The sequence below is a fragment of the Coffea arabica genome, chromosome 10c, assembly GCF_036785885.1.
Source record: "Coffea arabica cultivar ET-39 chromosome 10c, Coffea Arabica ET-39 HiFi, whole genome shotgun sequence".
NCBI lineage: Eukaryota > Viridiplantae > Streptophyta > Magnoliopsida > Gentianales > Rubiaceae > Coffea > Coffea arabica.
In genome coordinates, this window is record NC_092329.1 from 12,560,555 (window position 1) to 12,573,389 (window position 12,835).

Here is a 12,835-nt window from a genome sequence, read left to right on the forward strand (position 1 = left end):
AAAGGGAAAAAAAAAAGGTATACGAAACAAAGTCATAATTGCTTCTACTTTATATATTTTCCAAACAAATTTTGAAGAGGAAAGAAATGAAATCTTTTTTCGAGATTAATAAAGAACAATAATAATATAGGAAAAAAGAAAAGCAAAAACAAAGTTCAAACTTTAAAGAAAAAAATGTTGGGAAAGGGGTACCAGTACAGGCACACAATATCAGAGTTAGTCCAGGATAAATTTCTCTTTTCCCAAATACCAGTTAAAATAGGAATAAATCAAATCACCAAATAATAATACCAACAGTGATAATAAAATGTAAGAAAAATAAAAGGCACAGGATACCAAGATTTTTACGTGAAAAACCTAAATTGAAAAAAATCACGAGACCTAGTCTAGTCAAAAAATCTCCACTACCACAATAATGGGAATACACAGGTCTATCCGAAATATTCGGATGACAATAATAGCACTAATATCAACCAAGCAAATTGCTACAAAATCACCCCTAAAAACTACAACTGTCAAAGAAGTGGGTTTGGAAAGGTGTTACCAAACGACAAGGAAATCCAAAATCTGAATTGGTAGATGAGTAAAATTTGATGAGAGGATCCCGTGTGTAAAATTTTGTCTCAATTAGGTTTTGAATCACCCTTCAATCAAGATCTTAAAGTTTCTCTCTCTCTAGTGCTTTCTCTCTCTTCATTGTTCTCTCAAAAGTGATGGCTGACCTTTTTCTCACACAAAGACCGAAGCTTGAATTGTCTCGTGCGGCTGCTCACTTAATATTTAAGCTTGAGGGTTTCTCAAGCATTTGCATAAGTGGGTTGACCCACAAATGGGCTGGCCCACACCCAACAATCTCCCCCTCCAGCTCATTTGGGGGGCTCCACCAAACCTGCTTCTTGTCTGCAAAACAAGAGTTTCTTTTTAGGCAATATCTTGGTAAACATGTCAGCACTATTATCATCTGTATGCACTTTCTCATGTGTCAACAACTTGGAATCCAGTACTTCCTGAATTCAATGATACCTCACATCAATGTGTTTGGATCGAGAGTGAAATGTAGAGTTCTTACACAAATGAATAGCACTCTGTCTGTCACAATAAAAACTATACTTCTCTTGTTTCATACTCAACTCCTGAAGGAATTTCTGCAACCAAAGAGTCACCTTGCATGCTTTAGTGGTTGCAATATACTCTGTCTCTGTACTAGAAAGGGCGATACATTTCTGCAACTTACTTTGCCATGACACTGCTTCCCCTGCAAAAATCATCAAGTACCAAGATATGGACTTTCTATTATCAAGATCACCTGCCATATCTGCATCAGTGTATCCATCTAGCATAGTTTTACCATTGCCGAAACATAGACACAATCTAGGAATTCCTTTGAAATATCTGAGAATCCATTTGACAGCATTCCAATGCTCCTTACTAGGATTAGAGTGATACCGACTGACCACTCCAACTGCATGAGCAATATCTGGCCTGGTGCAAATCATAGCGTACATCAAGCTACCAACGACCGAAATATAAGGAGCCTTCTTCATGCCTTCTTTATCTTTCTCACTTGTAGGACACTGCTTGATATTCAGTTTAAAGTGACCTGCAAGTGGAGTTGAAACTTCCTTAGCTTTGCTCATGTTAAACCTGTTAAGTACTTTCTCAATGTATTTTTCTTGAGACAACCAGAGCTTCCCATTTTGCCTATTACGTGAGATTTTCATCCCCAATATCTATCTAGCCGGACCTAAATCCTTCATTGCAAAAGATTTATTTAACTCCTTTTTCAACCTGTCAATCTTCACAGTATCACGACCAACAATCAACATTTTATCAACATATAGCAAGAGAATAACAAAATCACCATCTGAAAAATTTTTCAGATAAACACAGTAATCAGATGTAATCCTGTGGTACTTATGGTCTGTCATGAAGGAGTCAAACTTCTTATACCATTGTCTCGGTGCTTGTTTCAACCCATATAAACTCTTCTTGAGACGGCATACAAGATTTTTCTTACCACTTTCTTTGAACCTCTTCGGTTGCTCCATATAGATTTTCTCTTCCAAGTCGCCATGCAGGAAGGCTGTCTTCACATCAAGTTGCTTGATTTCTAAATTCAAACTGGCTGCAATACCAAAAATAACTCGAATTGATAACATTTTTACTACAGGAGAAAAAATTTCTTCAAAGTCTACGCCCTTCTTTTGGCTAAATCCCTTCACAACCAATCTTGCTTTGTACTTTGGTTGTGAGTTGTGCTCCTGAGTTTTCAACCTGTAAACCCATTTGTTCTTCAGAACTCTCTTACCCTTAAGCAGTTTCACTAAGTTATAAGTATGATTCTCATGCAGGGACACCATCTCCTCTTGCATGGCTCGCAACCAGTTTTCTTTATTCTCATGCTCTAGAGCTTCACTGTAGGACTCTGGCTCTCCTCCATCTATCAACAACACATATTCATGAGGATTATATCTACTAGAAGGTCTCTTCTCTCTGGTAGATCTCCTAAACTTATCTTGTGGTGGTGGTGGTGGAGTAAGTGGTGCCTCATGTTCAGATTTATTAGCAGTAGGATTATCATCATCATTAACATTTTCTCTCTGCTCTATCTCAGCTCCCCCTTGATTAAAATCAACAGGTACTGGAATTGGATCTGGATCTGAATTTGAACTAGCAGGAATGTCATCTGAAGATTTTGAATTATCACCTTTATTAATATCTTTAATGGTTTGATCTTCAAAGAAGACAACGTCCCTACTCCTAATCACTTTATTCTCGATAGGATCATACAACCTATAACCAAAATCTTCATGTCCATAACCCAAGAAAATGCATTGTTTTGATTTTACATCAAGTTTTGACCTCTCATCCTTGAGAATATGAACAAATACTCGGTAACCAAAAACTCTCAAATGCTTAAAGGACACATCTTTTTCCGTTCATACCTTCTCTGGGACATCACCATCTAGAGAAACTGATGGAGAAAGATTTATCAAATCAACTGCAGTCCTCATTGCCTCACCCCTAAAGGGTTTTGGCAGTTTAGCATTAGAAAGCATACATCTGACCCTCTCAGTGATGGATCTGTTCATCCTCTCTGCTATTCCATTCTCTTGAGAAGTTTTTGGTACAGTTTTCTTCAATCTGATTCTATGGATTTGCAGTAGATTTCAAATGATCCTCTGTACTCACCACCACTATCAGCATATACACACTTTAATTGCTTATCAGTTTCTCTTTCAACTTTTCTATGAAAGTCTTAAACACATTCAAAACCTGATCTTTGGATTTTAAAGCAAAACATCAAACCTTTCTAGCAAAGTCATCAATAAAAGTTACAAAATAGACAGCACCACCAAAAGACTTATCTTTCCTATAACAAACATCAGTGTGCACCAATTCTAAAGCATTCAATTTCCTAGATGGAGGAAAATTTTTGAATGCAACTCTGTGTTGTTTTCCATAAATGCAGTCAACACAAGGTTTAAGTGCATTACCTCTAACTTCAGGTAGGAGTTGTTTGCGAACAAGTGTCTGAATCCCCTTTTCACCCATGTGTCCAAGTCGCCTATGCCAAAGGTCAATTGAGGAATCATGAACTGCATTCATTTCTCCTTTCCTCAACTTGGCTTGCATCACGTAGAGGGTACTATGCTTCTTTTCTTTGGCAATAACGAGATTTTCTTTGCTGAGTTTTCATTTGCCTCCACTTTGCGAGTTATAGTAGCTCTCATCGTCAAGTTTTCCTGTCGAAATGAGGTTAAGTCGAATATCAGGAACATATCGAACATTTCTCAATATTAGCTGGCATTCGGTATCTGTGTCCAAAGATATATCTCCCATGCCAACAACTTTACATGAGACTTCATTTCCCATCCTAATATATCCGAAATCTCTTTCGGTGTAGATTGAGAAGAAATACTTGTAAGGAGTAACATGGTAGGATGCACCTGAATCAACTACCCAGTCACTGTCATAATGAATAATATTCACCTGACCATCGTCACAAAACACAAACATATCATCATGAGCTGTCACAACTGTTGTAGTGTCCTCATCATCTTTTTCCTTCGTCTTATCTTTTTTCTCAGTCTGATCCCATTTTAAGATTCTGCATTCCTTCATATAATTCCCATTCTTTTTACAATAATAGCATGCAATATTTTTGCACGACTCAGACTTGCCTTTGGATTTGTCATTCCTGTTGTAGGGTCCTCTACTTTTGCTTCTCCCTCTTCTTTCTTTCTTTTTTGTCACCAGGGCTTGGGACTCATAAACAATTTCTTGTTCCTTCCTCTTGAACTCTTCATTCATCACGGCCTCTTTTGCAATAGCCATGGTCAACACACCATTCGAAACTGAATTACTGATGAAGACCACCATGGTTTCCCAACTATTTGGTAATGAACTGAATAATAATAAAGCCTGCACTTCATCATTCAGATTCAAATTTAATGTAGTTGCCCGGTTTATCAATTCTTGAAAATTACTCAAGTGTTCAGTCATATCTTCCCCATCCTTATATTTCATTCGAGTGATCTATTTCAGACAACTAGTTTTGTTCAAACCAATTTTCTTTTCATACATACTCTCAAGTTTTTTTCATAATACATCAGCTCTGGTGTCATTAGCAAAATGTTGAAAAATACTTTGACCAATCCATTTTCTAATATTACCAACAGTTTTTCTGTGCATATTAGCTCATTTTTCATCACTCATATCACTTGGCCTACATTTATCCCCTAGAACAAGTTCAAACAAATCTCTACAATACAGGTAATCTTCCATTCTAGGCTTCCAAATCGAATAATTAGTAGCATTCAATTTTATCATGCAACCACTATCCGAATCATCCATTTTTAACAGGTACAATGGAGCAGCCTAACCTGACTGCTCTGATACCACTTGTTGGGAAAGAGGTACCAGTACAGGCACGCAATATCAGAGTTAGCCCAGAATAAATTTTTCTTTTCCCAAGTACCAGTTAAAATAGGAATAAACAAAATCACCAAGTAATAATACCAATAGTGATAATAAAATGTAAGAAAAATAAAATACACAGGACACCAAGATTTTTACATGAAAAATCCAAATTGGGAAAAACCACGGGACCTAGTCCAGTCAAAAAATCTCCACTATCACAATAATGGGAATACACAGGTCTATCCGAAATATTCGGATAACAATAATAGCACCAATATCAACCAAGCAAATTGTTACAAAACACCCCCAAAAACTACAACTGTCAAATAATTGGGTTTGGAAAGGTATTACCAAATGAAGAGGAAATCCGAAATTTGAATTGGTAGATGAGTAAAGCTTGATGGGAGGATCCCGTGCGTAAAATTTTGTCTCAATTGGGTTTCGAATCACCATTCAATCAAGACCTTAAAGTTTCTCTCTTTCTAGCGCTTTCTCTCTCTTCGTTGTTCTCTCAAAAGTGATGGCTGACCTTTTTCTCACACAAAGACCGAAGTTTGAATTGTCTTGTGCAGCTTCTCACTTAGTATTTAAGCTTGAGGGTTTCTCAAGCATTTGCATAAATGGGCTGGCCCACACCCGACAAAAAATACCCCAAACGCTTGAACGCCCAATGCTCTGAACGCTCAGCGTACACTCCCTAGTATGAGGTGAACATCTAACAATACTTATGCCCCATTCAATTGCCCTAGGGAATTTGAGGCTTGCTCGATCCTAAGACTCGCCTGGAATTCGCCGTTGAAAACAACTATTTCAATGATAAGGTTTTTACTAATTTCTTATCATCCTTAGTATATTGGTTAAAACCATGTTCTTAGGCAAACAGTTTTGTGATTGTTACTAACGAGCACGAAATATGCATATAAAAATTAAATTTATTCTACAATCAAATTTTATATTCATAAATTCCGAAATGCTCCACAAGCGATTTTCTACAAATATACACGTCAAAATTGAGTATAGGGTATTAAGGATCAAACCCACAAAAAAGATTGTCAATTATCGATGGTTTTTCAAACTCTCTTATTATTTAAACTATCACAAATGCAAGAGAATAAATCTACACTATAAACATGAAATAAAAGTAATAAAAATAACAATAAAAAGTTCCTAGAAGTATAGAATTCCTCACTACTCTTGCAAATGAAATTACCGGTTAAATGAATGCTATTATCTTGGCTAGTTATGGCGTAATTTCCTAATGTATATGAAACCTACTCTCGTAGTGAATCAACTATATTTGTAATTAAACCATACATACTTTAGTGGTTATGGAATTAGTTACAAGTTCATTTCTTCTATGAAATTACATGAAACAAGTCAATAAAATCATATAGATGTATCTTTACTCTCGTGAGTGAACTCTCCAAGTTGATCACTTCATTGAACTAGTATTATTTTTTAATTCTCAATGCAAACTTAACACCTTAAAATTATCACAATTAATGGCCAGTTTTTTTTATATTTTTTTATACCAGTTTTTTTTTTGTAAGCAGGAGAACTCGAACCCAAGGTCTCTTGCTTACATTTAATGGTCAGTTAATCATGATTAGAAAAGCAAAAGTAATAAATAATTTGTTTAAAATAATATTATCAAATAACTAAGAAAATATCACAAATAAGATATAAAAAGTTCATCTATAACTTTAGGCAAAATTTTAGCAAAACATATTAAAACACACAACAAGATCCAAACTTGTATTATAACTAAACATGAACTCAAATATAAAAAAGAAAGTAGTAGAAGAGATATCACCCTTGTCACATGAGATCAAACTCTTTATCTTGCTCCTTAATTTTCATCCAAGTTTAGTTACAAGTACAAGAAGCAAAAACTATACTAACTATACTACTCTAATGAACTAAATTAATGAACTAAGAAATACTAATGAAAACTACATTTTGGCAGTGTTTCTAGCCTTCCAAAGTTATCAAACAAGCTTTCCAAAGGCCCTATTTATAGAGGAATTTAAGCCACAAATGAATTGTTTCTAGTTGGCAAATTTGGCTCTTGAAATCTTCAAAGGTTGTTTCTCCAAGTTTCCACACTCTTCTTGAGCAGATACAGCCGAAATTATTAGTTGGAATTGAGATGAAAAAGTTGTGTGAAAGTAGGACAAGTTGATGAACAAGTTATAGAAAAGAGGAGAGATTACGCAGGCTTTAAATACGCAACCTGATGCCACATATTCAGAGCTCATGTTTTCACTTCTGTGACTTTAGCATCACTTCAATTGATGTTTACTTGATGATAAAGGCTGAAATAGCTCTTTTACAAAACATGAAAGTTGTAGCCCTTTGAGTTAGCTTTACAATACATCAAAGCTTTCCAAGCTTTCCAAACTTCCATGAACAAAATCTCATTCCTCTTCTCTTCTTCACACTAGCCGCTACTTCATTCCATTTCCGCTTTTTGATTCTTCAATTTTAACCATTCAAACTTCAATCTTTTCCCTCCAAACCCTCTTCCAAGTATTTTTAACCTAGATCCACAGATCCAAACTCACACAAACATGGTTTAAACAGAGGATTCATCCAAGAACCCTAGCAATTGCAGCTCTAAATTCGTGGCAATTGGGAAAGATTTTGTGGTTAATTTTTAGGGATTTTCACATATTTTGCATCACAAATCATCCACTCACTTGTTCTAGGTATGATTATCTCACAAATTCTTAGATTTTGATTTTTGCCCATGCTAAATAGAGAATTTTTCATGAAGTTGCGAAGTTGAAATTTTATGTTCATGAGATTGATGTGTGATGATTCCTTTTTGCTGTATTATGCATATTATTGGTGATAATGACTTCATGTGAGATGAGTTTTGCCTATATACTGCAAATTTTTGGCAAATTTTTATTGGGCTCTGTAGGACATAGTTAAGGAAAATGGTTGAATTTCTCATGGGTTTCATGTAATTTGATTGAAGGTGGTGATATTGTGATTGGCAATTTCTAATAATGTGCTTTGGAATAAGATTCATGTGGTTCTGTTGGAATTTGTTTATAAAATAGGATGAGAAGAAATTCAATATTTCACTTCCATAGAAATCACAATCCAGCATTTCACCGACCACCACCAACATTGACCCCTTTTGCTTGTGATTTCTGTTGATGTTGCAATGATGAACATTTTTACTAGCTTTCAATTAGTTCCTCTGTTTGTATTGTGTTGTTTTTCTACTTGTTTCTTTTGATGCTTTACTTGTGTCAACTAATTTACTCATTTCGTTTCAGTGTTTGTTTGTTTGTATTGTGTTTAAACTAGGAAGTACAATTCAAACTTATCCAACTCACTCTACAACCAAAGCAAGGGGAGTATTGCTTCCCTTATCTCTCTTTATTAGTGTTCTTCCCTCACATTGCGGACAATGTGAACCTTAAGTATGGGGGAGGGATAATTTTGTGTGCGTTATGTGAATTGTGATGGGTAGTAAAGTAATTGGACTTTTGATTGGTTTGTATGTGCATAAGATATATATTTTGAATTGTTGGCGGGTGTTTTTGTGCATGTGGAGGGGAAATGTTGCTGAATTTTTTTTTGGGATGGTTATGTTTATAAGCTTGGAAATGACTCTCTTGTTGGTTGATTTAGTACATATTCTTGAAAAAAAATTCATGATCGGAAGAACTAGAAGTAAATTGTTATGCAATTGTGTAAATATTTTATCTAGAAAAGCATATTATATGAAATAAGGGTGTTCATGTTAAATGTGCATGCTTAACTTAGAAGATTTGTCTTTAAATGATTACATGAAATTGTGGGAATAACATGATGAGTGTGGGCATCATTTCTCTACTTGTAGTTCTTTAGTTTGGATGCAACTTCTTTTGAAAAAAAAAAGAGAAAGAAGAAATGTTACAAAGAGGGAAAACAAAATAAATATAACTTGAATACTGAGTAATGGGCGTTAGCACCTACAAATGTTAGCTCTTGCGTCAAAAGATACTTGAGTAAGGAAGTTTTGAATAATCGGGAACCCACATTTACAAATATTGGTTTTCGCATAAAAGGCAATTCCAATGCGCTAATTGAATTCCCCTTTGTAATTTAGTTGCACAAAACTAAGGAACAAAGAGTAGAGGAACTAAAGCATGCATTAGTTATGAAGGTCACACATTCATGTGATCATATAAAAATGAATCTTTGAGCTAAGTTCATCCACTATGAAGTATGAGTACCTTTATTCCATACAATAGCATGAGTATTAGAGTTGTTATTGAGCAATTGCATGGTAGCTAGCTTTTGGTGACTCGGGAAAGGATTCACTACAAGAAAAAAGGTCATTAGTGACAACATTTCCTAGTGATAACAAAAAGTCATCACAAAATGAGGTTGTTTAGTCTCGACATTGAAGGTTGTCACAATTGACTCAAAGCAGCTAAGTTTTCAGTGACAACCCTTAATTGTCGTCACAAAACCATTTCGCATGTGGGACTTGGAAGGCACGAGTTTTACGATAGTGACAACTTGATAAAAGTTGTCAGTAATTCTACCTCTTTCTTTGACAACTTTTCATTGTTGTCACTGTTTATATTTATTGACGACCAATTTTTGTCAATAAAATTATAGTGTAGTTAGTGACAACATAGTATCATCACTAACTTGAACATCTCCAATGCAATTATTTAATTGTAAGCCTCAATATTAATTTATTTTTTTTTTAAATTTGGTGATTTATTAAACTAGTCATAATTACTCAAATAATAATAGGTTTTTAACTCAAAAAAATTAATGAAAGTTTCTAGTTAGAACAACTATATAAACTATTACAACTTAAGAAAGAATACATTTATTAGTTGTTTGAATTTAGCAAAAATTTTTCATCCATTATAATTTTTTAATAAATATGTTAAGAAGTAGTGATTAGAAATACATTAGTAAATTTAAATAAAAATTGAAGCTAAAAATTGACTTGGATTGTCTTGATTGACTAGTACCAGAAATTTGTTCAAACTAAACATGAAAAAAGTGGCGCGGGTACTGTACACTAAGAAAAGGAACCACTCTTACTCCCCATATCCAGATGTCTTCAGTACTCTTCACACTCTCAATCCCTCAATCAAGTCTTTTATTCTCTACCCCATTTATTCATTTTCCAAAACCCTAGCAGCAACGGAGGCAGCAACCATCGTCTTCAAAGATGCAGATCTTTATGAAAACCCTGACGGGGAAGACCATCACCCTTGAGGTGGACTCTTCTGACACCATCGACAATGTCAAGGCCAAAATCCAGGACAAGGAGGGCATCCCCCCGAACTAGTAGTGCCTCATCTTCGCCGACAAGTGGTTGGAGTACGGCTGCACCCTAGCCGACTACAACATCCAAAAGGAGTCCACCCTTCACCTCATCCTCCCCCTTCGTGGTGGCACCAAGAAGCCAAGAAGAAGACCTACACCAAGCCCAAGAAGATCAAGCAAAGAAGAAGAAGGTCAAGCTTGCCGTCCTCCAGTTCTACAAGGTCAATGCTCAGGTAGGTCCTCTCATGTCTCTACTTGTTTCCCTAATTTTTCCCAATTAATTTGCCTAAATTTTTTCCACAAATATTTTTTTGCAAAATTTTTTTTTGGTGGATAGTTTGAGTCATGGATTTAATCATCTCCTTTTGCAAAATTTGCCCTAATTGTTTTGTGCAAAATTTTTTTGGTGAATGAATTCAAGGTGGGGGATGAAGTATTCAGAGACATTCACGAGCATGCTTTGTACCCAAAGGGATGTGGTCACTGGCGAAATACACTATAGTGGAGGAGAAGGTACTAGCTTCGAAACCCAAGAATTTGAGTTTTGTCGAGGCAGCTAGCCTTCCTGTTGCTGTTGAAATAGCGTACCGGGGACTGGAAAGCGCTGGGCTTTCAGATCGTAAATCACTTCTTGTTCTGGGTGGTGCTGGGGGAGTTGGATCTTTTATCATTCAGGTAAAAATTTTGGCCTTTCATTTTTCTTTGTTCAGCTTTATCATTTTCCTTAAATAATTTTGGGTTTCTTTATTGTCTAGGTCTATGTAGCTGCTACTGTCTTTCTTATACCTTTTTTGGAGAGGAAGTGAAATTTCCTGAGGTGAACTTCAATTTTATTATTTTTGGGTTATTTTCTTACGTTGCCTAGGTAATTTCTTTTAACCATGTAATGCATCAAAATTCATAAAAACAAAATAATTTTACAAAAATTTGAGGAAAGTTTCATGGTTTTAAGTATCTTTTACCTTGTTTTGCTTCCAATTTATATGTATGGGAAATCACCCTTGTCGGAAGTCATAAAAGTTTTCTTGTTTTGCATTAAAATATTTGGCTATGGGTTCAACATCACTGTTAGTGCTTTTGCATAAGTATACTACAGGTTGTAAACATTTTTTGAACTCTATTTTTAATGTCGAGTTAATATCGAAGGCAGTGTAGTGGAGGTAGGTTTTGCATGTTTCGTTTAACAATTTGTATGCTTTCATGTACTAAGCGATCCTCCCGTGTATGGCAGGTTCATATAGATTCTGTAACAATTACTAATTAAGATTCATTTATCCTCTTATATAGGTCACGCAAATGCTGCACAACCTGTGTGCTTCTTACCACTAGGGTTATTTTTTTACCTGTTAATGTGCCAGATTATCACTCTATAGACAGAAGCTTAGCTAAAAGGATATTACAGATGTAACTAACAAAGGCTTCAATGCAAAAAAAGGTCTCATAATTTCTTCATGTTATGTCTATTGATAATCAAACAATTACAGCTCTTTGATATACAAAATATTGGTTTTCTGTTGGTTTTTTTTTTCAAAACATTGATATGTTTGGAAATGATTAGCATTGGCCTAACTTTTGATAATAAGAGAACCCCTTCTTTTTTTTTTTTACCAGTCATTGATATCTATTTTTATTGTCTCTTTGCTATAAGTTTTTAGTATTCCATTTTGATGGATGAACTTTTTTTTTAAACTATAAAAGGATTGGAAATGATTCAGATAGGTTGTCTTTAATTGAGTCAAAAAGTGCATTGGTTGGGAATGAGCCAAAAAAATGAAGGGTTATTGTCTGCTACATCCTCCTCAGCTTTTTTCTGAAGGTTCAAATTGATACTACTAAGCTTTTTTTTCTTGCAAAACCTTTTCTTTAAGCTAACAGTATTAATTGCAGTTGTACTATATGTTTCAGATTGCAATGCAAAAATACACAAGGAGCTATCCAAATGAGTAAAAACCTTTTTAGTGATAGCCTCTGGTTGTATCTCTCTCTGAATCTAATCAATTCGTATATCAACAGATAGCCTTCTGTTTTGCCACCATTCATGAGTTGTTGCACATTTTGCTACCATTAATCCGTTGTTCTGTTTTGGACATAATTTACTCTCTTCATTTATTTTCAGAACTGGTGAATTTGGGCTATTTTTCATTTTGAGTTTGAATGAGAAACTTTGTTTTCATACTTGTCTAAGTTACTTTAATTATCCAAAAATGAGTGTGAGAATTATATACTTGTTATCATGTCTATTCAGTATAATCCAAAGTTCTATGTTTTGTCAAGTATGTTAGCCAACAGAATTTTTTTTTCAGATGTAATATTAAATATATGTCTCAAAGAAAAGTAACTTAGATCTTCCTATCAATTGACTTTCTTCTTGATTAATGTGCATGTTAGATTGTGCAGGCTTCTGATCTAAAGCAATGCTTTGAAAACTAGCCTTCAAATTAGTGAACCTAGAATAACCAATATTTTTAACTTTAAACATTCATTTACTTTGGTGCAAATCTGTCAAGTCTGTCTTTTTTCTATTAATAATGGTTCGTTTGTGATTTGTTGTTCTGGAATTGGCAAGCTTCAAATATTTTGCAAGAGTTGATCAATATTCAAAATGATGCAAAAGTCA